Source organism: Malaya genurostris, chromosome 2, assembly GCF_030247185.1.
Source record: "Malaya genurostris strain Urasoe2022 chromosome 2, Malgen_1.1, whole genome shotgun sequence".
In the NCBI taxonomy this organism is placed as follows: Eukaryota; Metazoa; Arthropoda; class Insecta; order Diptera; family Culicidae; genus Malaya; species Malaya genurostris.
This window is the reverse complement of record NC_080571.1, coordinates 299608444-299629515: the sequence shown is the minus strand read 5'-3', so window position 1 is coordinate 299629515 and position 21072 is coordinate 299608444. Positions and strand designations below refer to the sequence as shown.

General features: G+C 35.7%; 1 protein-coding gene across 1 annotated transcript in view; it reads left to right on the top strand.

Moving 5' to 3' along the window:
• The window catches only part of LOC131430763 (uncharacterized), a 181386-nt gene that overhangs the window by 148536 nt on the left and 11778 nt on the right, over positions 1–21072 (top strand). The window lies entirely within an intron of this gene.

Genomic DNA, 21072 nt, shown 5'->3' with positions numbered 1-21072 from the left:
GCAGTGCAAAATTCGACCTTCGATACGAGAACTTGAAGGTTTGCTTAAGGAGCAAATGCATCTTGACATTAAACGTGTGCATTTACTTCAATGCAATAAGACGAATAATGTTGTTTACATCCTGTTTTATAGAAAATCCACGAATTTCAAAAATTTCTACGAAATCGGTGATATGAAATTCGTTGATTGTCCATGAAAAGCGTGGAAAGGTTTTCCAAAAATGTGTCCGAATGTAATCTTTGTATCCATCATAGGGTTTATATGAAAAAAAAAATTATGTCATCGCATTATTTTTCCAGATAATTGTGAAAGATCACAAAAACACTCATTTCTCATCTATTTTTGATATGACTCGGAAAATCCTTCGAATTTTCTAGCCATTTTCACCCTGTAAATAGATAAAAGTATTTCAAAGGTCTGTATGTTTTTGGTTTTGTCAAATTTTTCAAAATTTCCATCGAAAATTTCCTAAAACCACCCACGCGCATGGTACTTGGACGATGGCCTTAAGGGAGACACATTTGTACATGTTGTTTAAGATGGTCAATTCTGTCATTCAGTTTATAATAAAAATGCTGTTATAATTGATGTTCTCGCTTATAGTGAATTGGTTCATTCTTTGTTATTAGGTATGATGACAATAATTCCTCTAGCTGATTCCAACTATGCATTATTTTATTTAAAAAAAAACAGAATAATTTTCAAACAAGAGTGTTAATTATTACAAATATGCCCTAATTTTAAATAGTAAATGACAAATGACTTTTACCTTTACATTCTGACATATCAGAGACTCGGATGATTCGCATCGCTGATGCCTAAGTTCAACTCCTCTGGTAGAAGATAAAAGTTTAGATACGAGAAGCCTTCTGCTCACTTCAATAACTCTTGTCTCGTCTCATTTTCCACAGTTAATCTTCACATCCTTGCTCTTCCTTGAGTATTTTGGCTCTAGAATATTCATATTCTTTCTCTTTCTTTGTAATTTTTTGCTCTCGTGTGTTTCGCTTTACTTTGGCACCGTATCAATTCTGCAAGTAAAGCATGGAAAGTTCGCAAAATTCATGCAATCTATCAACTAGTTCGTGCGATTATCGATATTCGGAAGTGTTGACAAAAGTGAGTCAGTTTCTATTCGTATTAACGTCAGTCAGTTATGTCTCTAAAATTATCCACCCATCTTTTTATTTAAAACTTTTCGTACTCTGAATGTGTTTTCAAAGATTTTGTCCAACTCTACAGCTTGGGTGCAAGTAGTCGACTCTAACTTCAAGTTGCTTCGCTGTGGAAGAATTGGTAGTACTTAATCGATAAGCTAGATGTGAATTAGAAAAATTTCCGCTAAATCCGTTTCTGCATGTTTTTTAAAAGATTTGATTTTGAACTCCTAAATAAAACTTAGGAACTTTTACTGCTACAAGCTGCTTATGCAACTTATAGCTGTAAAAGTTACTTATAAAAAATAATCAATAGAACATAAAAAGCAGCAAATCTACTCACAGTTACCTCACCTTGCACATGTGGGGACGTTTTCGAGATATGTAGACGTGAAATGCAAAGACTTAAGATTTGTACTCTTCTCATAAGTAAGACTAGAAGTAAAATTACGAACAAAAGATTAACATTGTTTTTTTGTCATAAAGTATGCATATGCAAAATTTGAGCCCAAAAAGGTGGGTGGGCATACTTCTCTCACTATTCCGAATGTAGATATTCGTTCGTAATAGTTAATAACTTAACCGATTTATTAATTTTAGTTGGTTTGACGTAAAATCGCCATAACTGAGTTCAGTTTTGCAATAAATGAGTGGAAACATATATTGGAAGAGCCAAATGAATGAAAAACTTAACAGAAAAGATGATTTTATTGGAAAAAGATACGTTCAGAGACAGGACTCGAACCTGCGTTCTTATGCATTCCGTGCATACGCACTACCACTTCCCCACTCTGAATTTTGTTATAGTCACTCTAAAACACCAGTCAGACATGGTAGAACGTACATCGAACATGGTCTACATCCTAGTCAACACCCGACCGATACCATACATCCAAACGTCTTCTCTGTCCATCAAACACTAGTCTTCTGGCTCTATACCTATTTTCTGCTCAAGCACTGAGTAGGAGAGTGTATTTATAACCGCTTGTCACCCTCTCTACCGGTACCAGTCACTGGTTGAACATCGCTGGAAATCCCTATGGCCAGAGTTCTTTCATGAAAAGCCTAATAAATGTATGTAAGCGAATACAAAGTTTTTCATTACAAAATCTGTAATTTACCATCCAGATTATTAATAACAGGTGGATATCAAAAGTGGTTATCTTCGACTTTTTTCAGTAATTGTAACCAAAACTAGTTCTTATTCTGTTTTTTGTAACAAAATAAAGTATATTTATTGTATACAGTTAGTTACTCTGTCGTACTTTGAAATGTTACAGTACTTATTTTGTAGATTTACATACTCAGTAGAGGAAAACTTCGCATAATCCTTTGGGAATATTTTAATGGTTCTAATAAAAACCGATTTGCGGAATTTATCCGATGTTAACAACTGTTGAGTACTTTTTCCCATAATTTATTTGTCTACATCAGAACCAAAATTTCGGACCAAGGCTAAATTCTGAAGCTGGATTTAAGAACTAAATTCGAGATCTGGGCCAGACTCAAAATTCAGTTGCAAAGTGCAGGTTCGGAATCCAGATCTTAAAAATTTAGTTCTTGAATTTTGGAACTGAACTCATTTTCGGAATCCAAATTCCGAACTCAGATCTAGAACTGAATTCTGAGCTTGAGTTTTGAACTTTAATAAAGGAACTGAATATTTAGTTCCAGAGTTCTTGTTTCGAGTTTTGTTCCCGCATGCATGTTTTGAATACTGGAAATGGGCTCTGAAACTGAATTATGGAAATAAATGCAGAGAATTTTGAAACGGAATTTAATAACTAAATTCCAGTTCAGAAGTCAGTTTCAAAATTCTGGTTCGGACCTAATATTTAGTTCCAGAATGAATTTTGTTCACAAATTCTGAAGTTGAAATACTGATTGAGAATTTTATATTCGAGTCCCGAATGTAAATCAAGGAACTAAATTCAGTTCCGAAATCCTGTCAAGAAACCAGTTCCATAATCCAAAAATTCTGATTTAGGTCCAGAGTCATAGTTTGAAATTCTGAAGCTGTACCCCGGTAACCAGTAAGCACTTATAATGGCAGTAAAGTAGCCTTTTATGAGCACCAAAAATTCTCATAGCTCTATATCTGAAAACTGAAAGCTCGTCTATTGCAAATCAATCCGAATTAGACTTTCAAAATGCACAAGTCTTAAATAAGCATTATCTATGAATAGCCGTATATTTTGTCAAAGTCGACCCTAATCCAGTCTCTAAAGCGATTGAAGTGCCAATTAGCGATTATTTTCTGCCATAATGTGGCATTAGCACGTGCTTTTTGGTTACCTAGGTGATCTGGTGCCAAGTTATGAAACTAAAGTCTAAAACTAAATTCCAAACCTGAAATCAAGGTTCTGAATTCAGTTTTGAAAGTCAGTTTAAGAATCCAAACCAAAATTCAGTTCCTGAATCCCGATTCAATATTCAGAAGCTGGATGCGATTACCGATAATCTGTTGTTGCTGCTGCTGGTTGAGAGGGTAATTGCTCGATTGAAAAGCAAAGCTGAGCGCGACCTAAGCATTTGAGGCTTTATACCACACAGAAGGTCTGTTGATGCTGCCGTTGGCGAAAGTTCCTCTTCACAACGTCCAGTTCTGTGTTCCAGCTCAAAAAGATATTTTCGTTTTTCGATCACGAATTACCTTTTATACACGTCCAGTTGAAAATCGGGATTGAAAGAATGACGAGCAAGCGTGAGAAGTTTATTAATTATTTGTTTATTTATGGTTATCTTACACTGTTGAAAATTTAATCAAAAGTTGCTGATAATATGCGTGATAGCTTAGGAAAAGAATTATATTGTTGCGTTTAGTTCCACCCGAGATATTCACGATTGAGTTCTATCCATTCTTCCACATGACGAATTTTTAATAGACGTCCCATAGTAAAGTAAGATGTATTCACGTCAAAACTATAGTGAATAGTGAACTACCAAACGGCTCCATACTAGTTTAATTCAAATGCTCGTTAATTCAAATTTGGGTGGCATTTTGGAACTTAGCAAAGTGAAGTCTATATCTCAAGCCAGAGAAGTCAACAAGAACCGGATCAAATATAGATCATTCTGGTAAAAAACGAACATTCAAACATTCTGAACCGAAGCAACCTCAAGTCAGTCTCGATTCGTTGCATCCGAGCCGAGAGTTTAACACAATCCACCTTGATCCGCTTCGAAAACACATTTAGACCTTTCAACACAGCAGACAAATCTTTCACAAACACCCCTGAAGTTTTATTTCGTTCAACGGAAATCACTCCCATCAAGTTTTCCACGCACAACCGAGCCAACAGACGGTGGGCTTAAAATGGTGAGCAGATAAAATTGACCGCACAGTCAGCCGACTGGAAGGGACATAAAAGCATCTCCAATCGACATTCGATTCGTTTACTGAAATGGTTTTGATTCGCTCTGCGTTTCGCTATGGTTTTCTCTTCTACAGTTCCAGCATCAAGCAGCGAGTTCCGCCCCGAACTATCCAATCACCCGACAGTTACGCAATCGGATGCGATTAATGCTGATGATGCTGAAACAGTGCTGCCAGTGCGGTTGGAACAGCAAAAACAGCAACGTAACCCACTTTTCCAGTAGCACGGAATGTGTCTGAAATGGTGTCCTTACTCCACGGTGCAAAATAGCAGAAATGGAACAGTTCGACTCCTCTGCCGAGGCGCGTCCTTGTCCCAGACTTTATCCTATACAATTGAATAGCGCTTTGCATGACCAAACAGCAACCTCCATTCGGCCAGTCAGTCAGAGAATGGCCGTGGGTCCGATGGTACTGACGGAGATCGGTTTGGTTGGCTGGTAAGCTTAAGTGTTTGCATTAATGCTCGAGCACAAAGGATCCACAAAGAAGTTGATGAAGTGCTGCCCCACTCTGTCCTTGGCCGCTGGTTACTGGTTTGACTGGGTAGCAGCAGCAGCAGCAATAACGCGTTGCGTGGCGAAGGATAATAAAATACTTCTGACGCTAGGAAGGCCTCGGTGTAAAGAAACACGAGAGAAAAATGTATTTTATTTAATGAACGACCGTTTTTTGTTTGAGTTTCTGTTGTTTGTTTGTAAACGGGATCGAGGGAACTGCTGATTCTGAGATATTAGAAGAGTAAATAGTCAGTATTTTCAGTCGGAATTATACAGCTGCGAAACAATGCACACAATACAATGATTACTTAATGGATGCTTTAAAATTGTTCTTGGTTGAGCGCTCGCAGCAGTTCGATGGAAACAGTGGTACTTAAAAGCTTAGCAGCCAGGTCCCAAACAACGGATAACGAATCGTTCGGAAGAGAAAAGCAAGCCACCATCGGTGATAATGGCCACAATTATCTGAGTCATCAGTATTATCGCCGGCATCAACACAGAAATTGACTGTTCGTTTTGTGGTAGGTAATCATGCACTCGGTAGAACTCATCAAACGAAATTCTATTGTCTTCTTGGAAACTTGGAAATGGTGGCATAATTACGTACTATTTGTCTTTTTACGATGCACAGCAATCGTGCGGCCGGCTCTCGAGCATTGCTAAGTGGAGTCCATAAATCGCGAAAATCATTCGAAACTACACTGTTCGAAAAAATCTTGTGATTTTACATCTTATAAGATGCACATAAGCGGAGCGTCGTATTTCATTAAATTTATATTCAAGAACATGTGAAACTGTGTGATTTGAAAATTACATGGCTTGAAATTGAATGAAATAAAAACCAAAAGATCGGTAACAACAGCTACTCGAACCGAAAAACATTAGTTGGCAACACTTTTATACACATTCTGTCAAATTTTGACGCATATCGTACGATTAGTTTTTGTTTGGCGTCTACACAAAGAAGTTGGAAAATTTTCGTGTGGCGATTTTTATAATGGATGAAAATTTAGAACAAATGTTTTGTCAAGTTTTTAAGTCGATCGAAGCAGAAATCTTGGACCTGTGTGCCGAGCTCTTACTTCTTCGCAGTATGAGATAAGCAAAGATAAAGGATGATTTTTCGAAAGTGTTAGACCCTACCCGCCCCATAAAAATATGTCAGATTACGTAAAATATGTATCAGATGAACTATCAAACGGAGTGATTTCTGACACTTGAATCTATCGGTCTCAGAAGACGAAAATTTACTAATTTTTTTCTAAATGGGCTACTTTTTCAGTATTTTATTCCAGATAGTTCAGTATCGAGACTCGGAATTGAAAAAATGATTGAGAAAAATTTAATAGGCCTAAAACTAAGTTGAATACGGGTTGAAATAAAATAAAATAATAATAATGAGAATTTAAACAATGGTAGTTCAATTTCAATTTTACAAGACATTTTTTTAATTTAAAAGATATTTTATCCAGGCCTATTAGCGACAAGCTTTACGTGGCCGATTTAGCTGAGTTTTTAGATAATTTTTTTTTGTATTGGATCTCGTTGTCACCCATTTTCTAGGGGGAGACGAGCTTCCATTTTCCTCCTGCGAGGATTGAGGGGCAGTTTGTTCGTGGTTTGTCTCGTCATCCATTGCCGTGGTATTGTTGTTGATTTCGTTGCTATGTTAGTTGCTGTAGATGAGCCTTGTTGTACATTGTTTGCAGTTGCTGGATGGTTAGATGGTAAGCTGTTAATTGCAGCTGGTGTACTTTGTTCTATAGGGGATACGTTGGATGGTTTCGTTGAAGGGGATGCTTCACTGTTGTTGGTGACTGTCACAGGTGTACTGGGGTTGCTTGGGGTTGGAGTGAAGGAAGCACCGTTGTCCTTTGGTATAGTTGTCTCTTTGACCGATTTATCACATGGCTTACCGTAGTGTACGGCTTTTTGCCAATATTGACATGTGGCCATCTGGTTGTTATAGGTAACAAGTGATTTGCACGGAATTCTTGTATCCTGACCGAATGTCACATAAGAAGGTATAGGCCTCCTCAAGCGCATGGGTAACACACGTACGCCATTTAGAATACCGGGGAAAAAATTCTTCCATTTTTCTTTTTCGATAGAGAGAATCTCTCCGTATTGGGACATGGTTTTGCGAATATAAGGATCGATGACGCTTGAGGGAAGATCATGCACACGCACTTCGATAGCACTATCTTCCATATATACTGGAATGTTGTACTTGATATTCTCATGCTCCACATAGTGTACATTATTATTGTCTTTAGCGAATTGCATTGCATCCAACTCTTTACAGAACTGGATACAAACAACATTATTGGTCTTATTGCATTAAAGTTAATGCACACGTTTAATGTCAAGATGCATTTGCTCCTTAAGCAAACCTTCAAGTTCTCGTATCGAAGGTCGAATTTTGCACTCCCTGAAGTCAACAATAATTGTATTCTTTTGTACCGGCGGTAGCTTTTGTTCGTTTGGTTCACTCATTTCGAGATCGTTCTATTGTTCACTACACAATACTGTACTTGGTTTCTTCTGTCCGGAAATTAAGCGGTTTTGGTTTATCGGCTGACTTGGATGAGATGTGAAACCGAACTGTGATTTTACAAGACATAGAAATCTAATAAACTTGCTCCGTGGATCGAAGGTTTGTTTTAAAACAATAAGATCTATAACAATTGCATAAAAAAACAAACGAACTAGAATCAATGGACAAATGGAAAAGAACAAGTATGAAATAGCGAAACCAAATGTTTGAGGATTTAATAACGAGAATGGAATTATTTGAATCGAAAAACAAGTACAGAAGAACAAGAACAATAGAACAAGAACAAAAGAACAAGAACAAAAAAACAATAACAAAAGAAGTTTTCAATGCCAAAATGTATGTAGATGCCGGAACGGGCGTATCCGGCGTCCACAAAGTGTCGCACGATGTCAATTTTCGATGCGATGGGGTGCCGTTCTTTGAACTCGCATACTTCTGAACGGAGTTGCTCTACTGTTTTGGCAATCATGAGTAAATATCGACTGATGGAGCTGTCAAATTTTAATGTATGATGCAAGGGTAGTTTCGTCAGTGCGGTAGAGATCGGCAATTTTTGCTCTTGTTCTTTTGTTCTTGTTCTTTTGTTCTTGTTCTTTTGTTCTTGTTCTTTTGTTCTTGTTCTTTTGTTCTTGTTCTTTTGTTCTTGTTCTTTTGTTCTTGTTCTTTTGTTCTTGTTCTTTTGTTCTTGTTTTTTGGTTCTTGTTCTTTTGTTCTTGTTCTTTTGTTCTTGTTCTTTTGTTCTTGTTCTTTTGTTCTTGTTCTTTTGTTCTTGTTCTTTTGTTCTTGTTCTTTTGTTCTTGTTCTTTTGTTCTTGTTCTTTTGTTCTTGTTCTTTGGTTCTTGTTTTTGGTTCTTGTTCTTTTGTTCTTGTTCTTTTGTTCTTGTTCTTTTGTTCTTGTTCTTTTGTTCTTGTTCTTTTGTTCTTGTTCTTTTGTTCTTGTTCTTTTGTTCTTGTTATTTTGTTCTTGTTCTTTTGTTCTTGTTCTTTTGTTCTTGTTCTTTTGTTCTTGTTCTTTTGTTCTTGTTCTTTTGTTCTTGTTCTTTTGTTCTTGTTCTTTTGTTCTTGTTCTTTTGTTCTTGTTCTTTTGTTCTTGTTCTTTTGTTCTTGTTCTTTTGTTCTTGTTCTTGTTCTTTTGTTCTTGTTCTTTTGTTCTTGTTCTTTTGTTTTTGTTCTTTTGTTCTTGTTCTTTTGTTCTTGTTCTTTTGTTCTTGTTCTTTTGTTCTTGTTCTTTTGTTCTTGTTCTTTTGTTCTTGTTCTTTTGTTCTTGTTCTTTTGTTCTTGTTCTTTTGTTCTTATTCTTTTGTTCTTGTTCTTTTGTTCTTGTTCTTTTGTTCTTGTTCTTTTGTTCTTGTTCTTTTGTTCTTGTTCTTTTGTTCTTGTTCTTTTGTTCTTGTTCTTTTGTTCTTGTTCTTTTGTTCTTGTTCTTTTGCTCTTGTTCTTTTGTTCTTGTTCTTTTGTTCTTGTTCTTTTGTTCTTGTTCTTTGGTTCTTGTTTTTGGTTCTTGTTCTTTTGTTCTTGTTCTTTTGTTCTTGTTCTTTTGTTCTTGTTCTTTTGTTCTTGTTCTTTTGTTCTTGTTCTTTTGTTCTTGTTCTTTTGTTCTTGTTCTTTTGTTCTTGTTCTTTTGTTCTTGTTCTTTTGTTCTTGTTCTTTTGTTCTTGTTCTTTTGTTCTTGTTCTTTTGTTCTTGTTCTTTTGTTCTTGTTCTTTTGTTCTTGTTCTTTTGTTCTTGTTCTTTTGTTCTTGTTCTTTTGTTCTTGTTCTTTTGTTCTTGTTCTTTTGTTCTTGTTCTTTTGTTCTTGTTCTTTTGTTCTTGTTCTTTTGTTCTTGTTCTTTTGTTCTTGTTCTTGTTCTTTTGTTCTTGTTCTTTTTTTTCTTCCATTCTCGTTATTGAATTCTCAAACATTTTGTTTCACTATTTCATACTTGTTCTTTTCCATTTGTCCATTGATTCTAGTTCGTTTGTTGTTTTATGCAATTGTTATAGATCTTATTGTTAGAAAACAATCAGAGCATCGACAAAAAGTCCGTTTTCGAATGGCCGACAATCCTGAGCGACAAAAAACTCCAAAGGAAACTGAAGAGAGGAATACCGAAGGAGTAGTGGGTACATCGCTGCGTGGGCTTGGCCGGAAGGTCGGTGCAGCCAGCCAAGCAGTGAAAAAGTACCTGGCGAACATGAACACACATGACTGACAATAACGCAGTGGTAGCGACTGAATAAAATGGTCACCTCGATTTTTCCGGCAAATCGTGATATGGCGGAGATGTTGGACGACGAAACCTATCTCACCCTGGATGGCAACGACTGGCAGGGTACTTCGTATTTTACTTCCCCCACGAAGGAAGTGAGCTCCGAGGTTAAGTTAATTTCAAACACCAAATTCCCCAACAGTTGCCGTAAGTCGCGTCGTTTATCCAGAAATACCATAATGGCGAAGACACGGTGTTCTGGCCGGAGCTGGCGTCGGCCCTCTTCTCGAAGCGATCGTTGAAGTCAGCAAACCCGCCCAACGTCCTCCAGCTGCCTCCCATAGAGAATTTCTGAGCCAGCCTCAACTTCAACAGTTTTGTCGCAACAACTGATGTGCAATTCATAAATGAAACAAGGAAACAGCTGAAAAACATGACGTTCAACATTCAACACGCATGTTTTCGTCTGTTATGACGAATGATCCGGTGAACTGGCATAACGCATTGCTGATCTCTTTTTTATGCATTACTAGTAATGTTCAAGTATAACATCAAAGGTTCTAGTTATTATTATCATCAAAGAGCAGTTCAACTCCAAATTAAGTGGTATTAGTTGACAGTTTGAATCCGACCACGTTCATATACACCGATTACTTACACTCAATTGATTAGCATTCCCGAAAGGAATTAGAATCACTCGTATAATTGTGGAAAACTACGCTCAGGACATTATATGAAACTTTTGCTTCTGGTAGCAATATCAATCCATCAAACCAACAAGACCAGAAGATAGAATCAGCAAACGGCCCTGACGGTGCATCTCTCATGTATCAGAAGATGCATTAGAATTGTTTGATGAATGATGATAATACCATTGAATCGGCACTGCAAATGATATTTGAGTGATAGTATACAGAAAGCTATTTACCATCCTTCCCAGCGAACATCAAATTCACCACAATGTATCGAGCTACCTTCCCGGCCTCCAGATGCCACATCGTTTATGGATTCTCCCTTTTGTTTTACATTGGCCAGATGGCGTATCCCCGAGCTTATTCCCTTATCCTAGTAGGAGCAGTGGAAGAAAAGTACACACTCGACTGAACTCGATATCGATTTGACGCCAGTTGTGTGACTGGAAGCACCGAACAGTTCTTCTGCTACTCCCATGAAACCGAAGGAAGTGCCATGAATGTGTGTAGCGTTGGGCTAGCATTGATTCTGGACGGTAGTTCGCACAAGGATGCTGAGTTAAACGGAGGGATTTTCATGTTTCTTTACGAGCTTTTCCATGCTTGTCCTGCCCGGTATTACTTGCTAGAATCTAAATCTCTAACGGAGGTGGGGTGCTGAATCAAGCTAATACATGTTTCGTAGAAGTACAAGGATAACAATTTTTCACTAGCTAACCGGTTTTCTCGAGTTCTGAGGGAATAATTTTACGTGCTTATTCCCTTGCTATGGAACCAAGCGAGAATAGTGCTGTCCTCAGAGCGATTAGTTCACGATTCTGCCACTTTTCACATAAAATATTTAGCCTGATTTTATAGTCGTGCGACGTTCAGAATTTAACGAGATGGACTAGTTATTGAAACTTTAATACCGTTTTCAGCATTAGTCGCCGATTCTTAATGTTTTCTGGTTTAGGTTGATGTTTTTAGGTGATCTTTTTATCACCAAACATCTTCAACTTCAACCATTAAACAAACTTTAGTATCGCAAAGATCATTGTTAATTGATTACACACAAAGTAGAACATGAATTTAGAGTACTGTCAGAATTTTCCAGGGTACATTTCATTTCATTTGAGGCTTCCAATTATCGACTGCAATACAAAACTTCATTCTTGTTAACACTTTTGTTTTTGTTGGTTGTGTGTCTTTAAATCAGAGGAATACACCCTCCATTTATGAACTAAAGCGGAAGCTCGTAAAACGCTTGTTCAAAAATATCTTTATTTGGGATTCATTTCGTGAGGAATGTAGTATGCAATAAAAATGTTCAAACGTAATAGGGTAACGGCACCCCCACTCATCTCAGGACCAATATTCATCTCATATACGAAAACTTTTAGTTAGAGTGAAATCTGTTGTCTCTGTTTGGTAGATTGATCCCAAGAGTACGATTAAATTAGGGGATTTCGCGAAGCTACAAAAGTTAGTTGATTGCAAGTCGAGTAATTGGTAAAATATCATCTCTAGTAATGAGATGACTATTGGAACAATAGCAATATGTCGAATATTTTCAAACCGGGTGCTTGAAGCTGTTTAAAAATTCAAGATGGCAATTACCGGTTTATCGATAATTGATTTCGAAAAAATTCATGCCATATGGATCTTAAGGAGTAAGGCCACCATAGGAATTTCAAAAAATCAATATTTTTTGTGAGCCTAAAATTTTTATAAAACCCTCTAGAATGAGAAAAATTGTCTTGTGGTCAAAACGAACCTCGAACTGGTTGTATGCAATAGTTTGCGAGGGCATCTCGCGCCACGTTTCATGCGTTTTGAGACAACTTCAAAAACGGGCGAACTTATTGCAGCTACAAATATTTATCGATTGTTACCAAAGTTTGAGGACACTTATATACACACATTATCTAGTAAATCACGTAGGGGTTTCTTGATTTGTTGTAAACTTGTTTGTATAAACAATACAATATGAACTATTCATGTAAAAAATTGAACTTATCACCTATATGCTTATAATTTTTCGAAAAATTCATATTTTCGAAATTCCCTACGTGTTATACTAGTTTATGATATATACTTAAAAAAATTTTTGGTTTTTGTTCCAGTTTTAAATTTGAAGACACAGCCGGTTCGCCCGTTTTGGACCTCCCGAAAAACTAACCGCAGCAAATATTCTTGGTCATTAGGAGGCTATTTTTTCGGAATTATGTAACAATGTTTTGTCGTGAATACTTACTTACTTACTTCATTATGGGGCCTTTTCAAAATTTACCCTCTGGGAGAGTGATAAGTTTTTGATCGTAAATATCTCTTGTTATACTTAACACAACAACATAATTTTTCCTCCATGCTATCTGAAATATAATCAGGAACTTGTGATTAAATTTTCAACAGTGTAAAATAACCATAAATAACTCAAAATATATGTTTTCTCAAACTTTTGGAAACAACGAGGAAAACTTATCACGTTTGCTTGCCTTTTTCGCACCAGGACGACGGTTTTGAGGTAGTGATGTGATGTGATGTGATGTGAAGTGAAGCCACCATCAGTTCAAGGACTTGCCAGTGGATGCGGGTAGACTTACAGTAGCCCCGATATGACTCATCCATTCACTTTCTTACTATAGCTGTTACCGAAAAGCGAACAAAAAGGGTTGGGCGGATATGTAAGTAGATAAGGATATGTAAGTTACTTACTCGTATTCCGCGGGAATAAAAGATGCTCTTCCAACCATAATATCCAGTGCATGGATGAAGCATTTCGCTATACATGCTTGAACCCGCCTGATGGTTTGTTTGAGAAGGGCGCGTCAGACTCATTTCAAACCTTCAGAAGGAAACAAGTTTTCTTCAAGTGACTTGGGCTGGCTATCCACAATCCCTCGTCCAGTCGTCAATTCGTCCGATGCCCTGATGCTCCCTACCCTTTACGACCCCGTGCAAAATGTTTTATATTGAAAAATACAATGAAACATAGTGTAATGAAATTAATATAACATGAAAAGATATAATAGATTACAAAATAATACAATATAACAAAATATAATATAATATATTTTAATTTAATATAATATAATACAATGTCATACAATATAATATAATATATCATAAAACAATATATAAAATAACATTTAGTGTAGAGTGTCAGTTATGCTCTTCTATCTTCGCAATACTGCAGGAAGTAGAATATTTCTCTTCAAATAACAATAATAATATCCACATCTATAAAAATAATATATGTTATTATTATTGATGACAAATTAATAATAATAACAGTAAATATAATAATGAAAATAATAATAAAAAACGAATCTAATATAGTACAATGAATTATATAATAAATAATAGAATGAATAAAATGATATGTTGCGATATGCTATGATATTATATTACTTGAATTTATATGTCATTTCTCATCCTCTCATTCTGCCACCAACGCATTCCATCGACCAATTGTCACCACAGACACACGTGAAGGCATGAAACAGGAACCAGTGAGGACCAAGCTCACCTTGTGACGACCTTGATAGTTAGTTAAAAGATTACTTTAAAAATGATAACTTATAAGGAAAACAAATTTATATTTTGCGCAGAGGTACGTAGTACTACTCATAATAAACCCTATAATATAATATAATATAATATAATATAATATAATATAATACAACATAATGCATTACAATATAACATAATATAGTAGAATACAATATAATATAATATAATAAAATATAATATAATTATATAATATAATATGCTATGATGCAATGCAGTATAATACCATAATAACATAAAATAGTGTAGGACGATAATATATGAAACAATATGCTATGATATAATATAACAGTAATGTCGCAGTGTAAGTTACGCTCTTCTCATAATAAAAATAATACTAATAATACATGATGTAATAAACGACAGAATTATATGTTACAATATACTATGATAAACATTGCACTTTAGGATGGGCTTCAACCTACATGCCATTTCGCACCCTCTCATTCTGTTACTAACGCAGAAGGCGATAGCACCCAGTCGACGCCGTTCTATTGACCAAATGTCATCATAGACGCTCGGGGAGGCATGAGATAGGGACTTGTGAGGACTTAGTTATCTCACCATTTGACGACCGTTTTGAGGTAGTCAGGCACGACGGTTTTGAGGTAGTCAGGCACATATCAGTTCCGATGTTCTACTGGCCGAGTGTAATAGGTAAATTGTGACCGAGAATTGATCATATTTTCTAGTACGTTAGACGGAACTGGAGGTTCTTCCACCAGCATCAGTAATAATGTGTTGGTAAAAACCTCAAATGCTCAGGTGGAATCAATGTAGCTTTTCTTCGCATTCGGACGTCGTGGCTAGCAGTAAACCAGCAGTAGCAGAGAACTGGTTTTTTAGTTAAATTCAAGAACTAATCTCAGAAACTAGATTCTGGTCCACCTGAATTAGGTTAATTTTAAGTTTCGAATTTAGTTTCATACTTCTATTTAAAAATTTAGTTCCAGTTTACAGGTTCAGAATTTAAAACTATGACTCTAGAACTGAGTCCTATTTCTGGATTTTGAAAATGGTTTCAAATTTAGTTCCTTATTCAGGGACTCGAATCCAGAGATATGATTTAGGATTTTTCAGAATTAATGAACAAAATTCAGAATATGAATTTTAGATCTGGATTCTAAAACTAAATATTAGGTCTGAACACTGAATCTTGATTTAAAAACTGAATTGAAACCAGAGTTTAATTCCTGAATTTAGTTTCAGAATTTAATTAATCAATTCAGTTTCAGCATTCATTTCCAGAATTCAGAACCTACATGTTGGAACTAAATTGTGAACATGATTTCTGGAACTAGATGCTGGAACTGAATTCAGTTCCTATATCAAGACTTGGAATTCAAGTTCAGAATTTAGTTCTATAACGCAATTTGGAAAATTCTAAAAATAACTTCAGTTCCTTACTTCTAACTTAGAACTAAACTTATGAATCTACAAAACTGTATTTGTTCCGTGTTATTTAATTGTATGGTAGAATATGTTTGCCGTCAATCGGTCGTACTGTAATATAGATGCATCGTTAAAATTCTGGAAGCGAAGCAATGAAAGTTGAAAAATATACACAATCTAAACGGATTATCTTTATCCAGAAGTGAAAAAGAAACATGTCAGTTTTATTCGTATTCACATCCTCCAGTTATGTCTGCGACATTACCCACCCGCCTTTTTTTGTACGTTGAAGTACACAAGATTAAACACTGAAAAATAAAATTCGATTACTTTCCCTACATTTCCGGAAGACGTTTCTGAAAATGTCCTATTTTTTCGACGCGCATGGTGGCCTGTACTCCTTAAAAGAATATCGATTGACCGGAAGTCGTACTTCTAAATTTTGAAACGAGTTATAGTTTTACAACGTTTATTATTCAAATTCATAACAAAAATAAAGGATACGTATATCGTCATAGAACGTGTTTTCATATTTGCTTATTTTTGTTGATTTGTAGAACAAAACTTTGTGAATGTAAATTTATCAATCAATTCACGCCAACTCGAACAAATGTTGGAAAAAAACTTTCTGGACATGTAAACTTTGTAACAAAAATCCACCTTACATGCCTTGTTCTTCATAAATTGATCTAGACTGTAATTTGAAAAGGACCAACCTTTTCTACCTATGTTTTTTAAACAGCTATAGTCGAAAAATAACAAATCCAACAAAAAGGAGTACTAAAGATTTTCACAAAATGATGCAAATTTTATAGTAAATATCAAAATAAAAATGACTCGATTTCAATAAGTCTTTTTATTTTAACAAAACTTTAGTTCCAATTTGTTTCATTTTTGTTCCATTTGTACACTGCTAAAAAATTTTTGATTAAAGCGATTGTTTTCAGTCAATTTCAGCACTTAACAACAAATATCAGGATCGACCTTCTTCAATTTGAATGAAACTTGGCACATGTTTCCAGAATAACAAACCATTTGTTTCGCATGGACGGAGAGACCAATTCGGCTCGAATTTTAATTCGCACTACAATTTCTCAAAGATGTCTACACACCCCTCAGGTGAATTTAACTGATTTCGGTTACACCGATTTTAGAATTTCGGTTCCAGTATCGAATCGTTTCTCAAAGCTCAATCATTTTCTCAAAAAGGCCAAATCGAACTTCAAAAAGAAAAATTCAAATTAAAGGACTTAAGGTCCCATACAAAATTGTTGAATTTTATCCGATTCTGGAATTACAAAAGATGAGTTTTTAAAATTCATACCGATATAGAAGATGTAAATTGTTTGGTGTATTAATGTATGGCCATTCTTATCATTTTGGGTTATGCTAGTTCCTGAATACCGGCTCTGGAAGTACTATAAATAATGACGAAAAACTCTAAAGTGGAACTTACATCGACATCTCATGGAATGTTCATTCGATTGTCACACGTTAAGATTGAAATTCGATACGATTTGCAGTTTCGACATTACAGGGTAATGAGTGATTAAAATCTCAATTTGCCGTTCAAAACGACGATAATTAAAATAATGTCATGAGAACTAGAACACCAAATCATGCAAAAAACACATGCGAATTGATAAAAAAAAAAGGTATCATCTCACTGCTAGGTGGATAAATCACGTTTTTCAAATCGTACTTACTCGGAAACTGTGAATTGTGGAGGAATTCAATACTTTTTCAAGAATCAGAAAATCAACCGAAATAATTTTATTTTCAGCTTAAAGCCCATATTCGATGCAATTATTTTTCAGTGTGAATTTGAAAATGAAGAAATTACAGCTTTTGATGCGAGAAATGAAAAACGTGGAAGACTATCAACAAAGTTTGAAAACGCCGAATTGTAAGCAATATTGGATGAAGATGATACTTCTAGTCAAAATCGAATGACAGCAAAGTTAAATGTTGCACAACAAACAAGTTCGGACCGTTTAAAATCAATGGGAAAAGTCCAATTGGGGGCAAAATGGGTAAAAAGTGAAGTAAAGTCTTGGAATCACATTAATTTTTTAGAATTCGGCTTTTCTGTTTGAACAGACTTCACCGCCGATTCTTGGCGTACATAATCATTGCATGGCTAGCATTACGATCCTACTGACATTATGATTGGAAAATGGGTACCACATGAATTGAATGAAAGACAGATGGAAAATCCAAAGAAGCACTAGTAAAAGTTTGCTTCAAAGATACAGAAGAAAATCAGTTTTGCATCGAATTATAACTGGCGATGAAAATAGACTTATTTTGAGAATCCAAAACGGACCGAAATTATGGGTCAATACGGAATAACCATGAACATCGACTGCGATTCGATAAGATGGCGATGCTTTGTGTTTGGAGGGATAAGAATGGTGTGGTGTATAATGAGCTTCTAAAACTTAGTAAAACTGTCAATACTAATTGCCACAGACAATAAATGTGTATTTTAAACCTCGAATTGATCGAAAACCGGCCAGAATGGGCCAGAAAACACGACAGAATAATTTTATTACCCGACAATGCACCTGCACATATTGCAACAACAGTGCACGATACAATTAAAAAAATTGGCTGTGAGCTGCTACCTCACCCACCGTATTCACCAGACTTGGCTCCTTCCGATTACTATTTGTATTTATCGTTGGACCATGTATTTAAATCTTAAAATGGGTATTTTATTGGTTTGCTTCAAAAAACAAATCCATAAACTGCCAGAAAAATTGTCAAGATGTGTAAAATGCAATGGTCAATACTTCGAATATTGCTCCCCCATTCTGAAATAGTATTTTATTTGTACAAAAAAAACTGTTTTAATACACCTATGTAGTGGTGTAATGATGCCTGTCTCATATCAATCATACCATCATATATAATACTGTGGTATTCTTCAAAATAATTTTCTTCGATTCTTAAAAGAATAATCAAAATCGGTTTGTTTGACCGTCTACTGATAAAAACTATAGATTTGAGGCCGATGTAGACAACTTTTCACGGTTTTTTGCCCTTTTCAGTGATGGTATAAAATTTTTAACACACTTTACCCTATATTTCCGGATCCTTTCATTTGAACTCAAGTTTGTGAAAATCGGTCGCGCCATCTATGAGAAAAGTTAGAACACATATTTTCATTTTTTTGCACATTTTACCCCATAACTCCGGAGCCGGAAGTCGGATCCAAATAATATTCAGGAATTTTTTATGTGACCATAATCATTCGAATCTAAGTTTGTGAAAATCGATTAAGCCTTCTCCGAGAACAGTTAGTGCACTTATTTTCACAATTTTTTGCAACCGGAAGTTGTATCCAAACGATATTCAGGAGAGACCACTAGGTCTTTCATTAGAATCTAAGTTTGTGAGTCACACACACACACACACACACACACACACACATACACACACACACACACACACACACACACACACACACACACACAGCCGGTTTTCTCAGTGATTGCATAATCTTTCTATATGAGAAAGGCAAAAACGATCACTTCGTACCGGTATGCGTGGTATGGCGTGTCAAACTAGTTATCTTGACGCAACACGGAAAAGACAGTGATCGCAGAACAACAAAAATATTAGTTGTTTTCCGGAATTAAATTGGTTAACATTTGATACAACTAATCGATTGTTATTTTAACTAAACTGTCATTTTTAATTTATGCTGTTGGCAGTTTAGCAATGACACCCAGCAAAGACACGCACCATATCCGAATAATGAACCGTTACAGTTGAGCCATGACATGCATCCTAAGCGGTAAATGAAACGTTTCAATGAGGTGTCACTCGTGCAACTGAACAATGAAACAATCCCAGTAAAGTTACCTGTATGCATAAAAGTAAAAAATACCTCAGTTGTTTTAAAAAATTATTCATTTATTTGAACTTAAGACACCTATTGCAATAAATATCTTTTAATGCTATTTTCTTCGGAGGCAGCTAATCGATCACCGCTTGAACAACGAAATTTTGCATAAGTAGCTGTTTATAGCTTTATCACTGTGCAGATTTATGTCCGGGCGAAAACTCACAGATTATATAGAAAGGCAACAAAAGATTAAAATTCCCAAGAGATAATTCACCAGCAAAATGTTAACAGGATATTAAGACCTTTCTCCTCCACTTGCAGAATGGCTTGCTAGAAAAGCTTTTTTAATTTCTTTTTTAGAATATTGCTGATTAGCCCAATGCTACAGATGCAATTTCAAGAAAATACAAATAGTACCACTTCACTTTAGCAGCAAATTTTTGAGCGTTAAGCGTTTTTAATTACATTGACATGAACTGTCCGAAAATACATTACTCGCAGATGAAATAAAATCATTTATGCTGTATGAATATCTATTTAAAACTTGGCTAACTTGTTTTACAATTAACTCTTATATTCTTTTGCATACTTTCATTTACATGAAACGGCCACTACGTAACTGATATAATTTCCCATTGAACATTTTCAATATGAAACGTTTCTGGTGAAATGAAGAGTTCTTCTGTCTTCGTTCACTGCCAAGTGACAGCATTTGAATACAGCAATTTCGTTTACCTGAATGGTTATGACAAAATCAACAGATAGGTTAGCTAAATCAACAACATTTCTGTTGAAACAACCAGGGCGTGAAACAACAATTGCAATGTAGTAATTTTGTGACCTGCGGGTTCTCCGTGAATGTGTTCGTCAGCAGAGGATTCTGCCAACGAGCGCAAACTGCAGAACATATCTGTAGACAGTATTGAGGAGTATTGTCCCTGGAAAGTTTTCACAACCAATCCGGTGGACTATTTGTGGATAGTACATATGAGACTATCCAGCCAGTCCGAAGACATTTCCTCTCCTTCTCAAAATGTCTTTTTCTGTAGTACTTACTGCAAATCAGTTTTGTTTCTGGCACAAATCCTCCGTAGCAAAACCATCCAGTTTTTTTTATTTTCAACTTCAAAACCACAACTTTCGTACGTTTGAACCACTCATACGTCATGCAGAATCAAATGATTGGTTGCAGGAGCACTTTTCTTTATACAAATAAATAGAGACAGCGCCTTGAATTGACGTTTGATTGGTTCAAAACTTGAGCTATGCTTTGTATGTAAGAAGCATACGACACCGACGGGAATGCCCAATTATAATGATGCAGTGTTGTTGACAGATGTTCACGCTTTTAATTTCAACATTCTTAGCTGAAATCATCTTTTGTAAAGCTTACTTCAAAATTCAATACCAGTATTAATTACATGAATATATGAGAAAGGATTCCTTCAATTCAAAATTCAAAAGAATTGTTAGGTGACAGTAATACGAATCGTGCAGAGTCTCAAGCAAACAATTATTTTGCTGCAGGAAATCGTAGCAAAACCGGATCATCATTAACTGTGCAGATTTATGTCCGGGTGAATCATGGCGAAAATGTTCGTAGGACCACTTGAAAGCAAAAAAAACGAGTCCCCCCGACTGGCGTAACCTAAATCAGAAATAGAAATCTGGTTGAAGGAAAAAAAAAGAATAATTTGCGTGTAGATTTTTTTTCCAGCGCAATTTTTCATGACTTTCTGACATTTGAAATCAATCTCTTCACGGTGCGAGGAAGAAAAAAATCAAATCGTTCAACCTGTCGAAG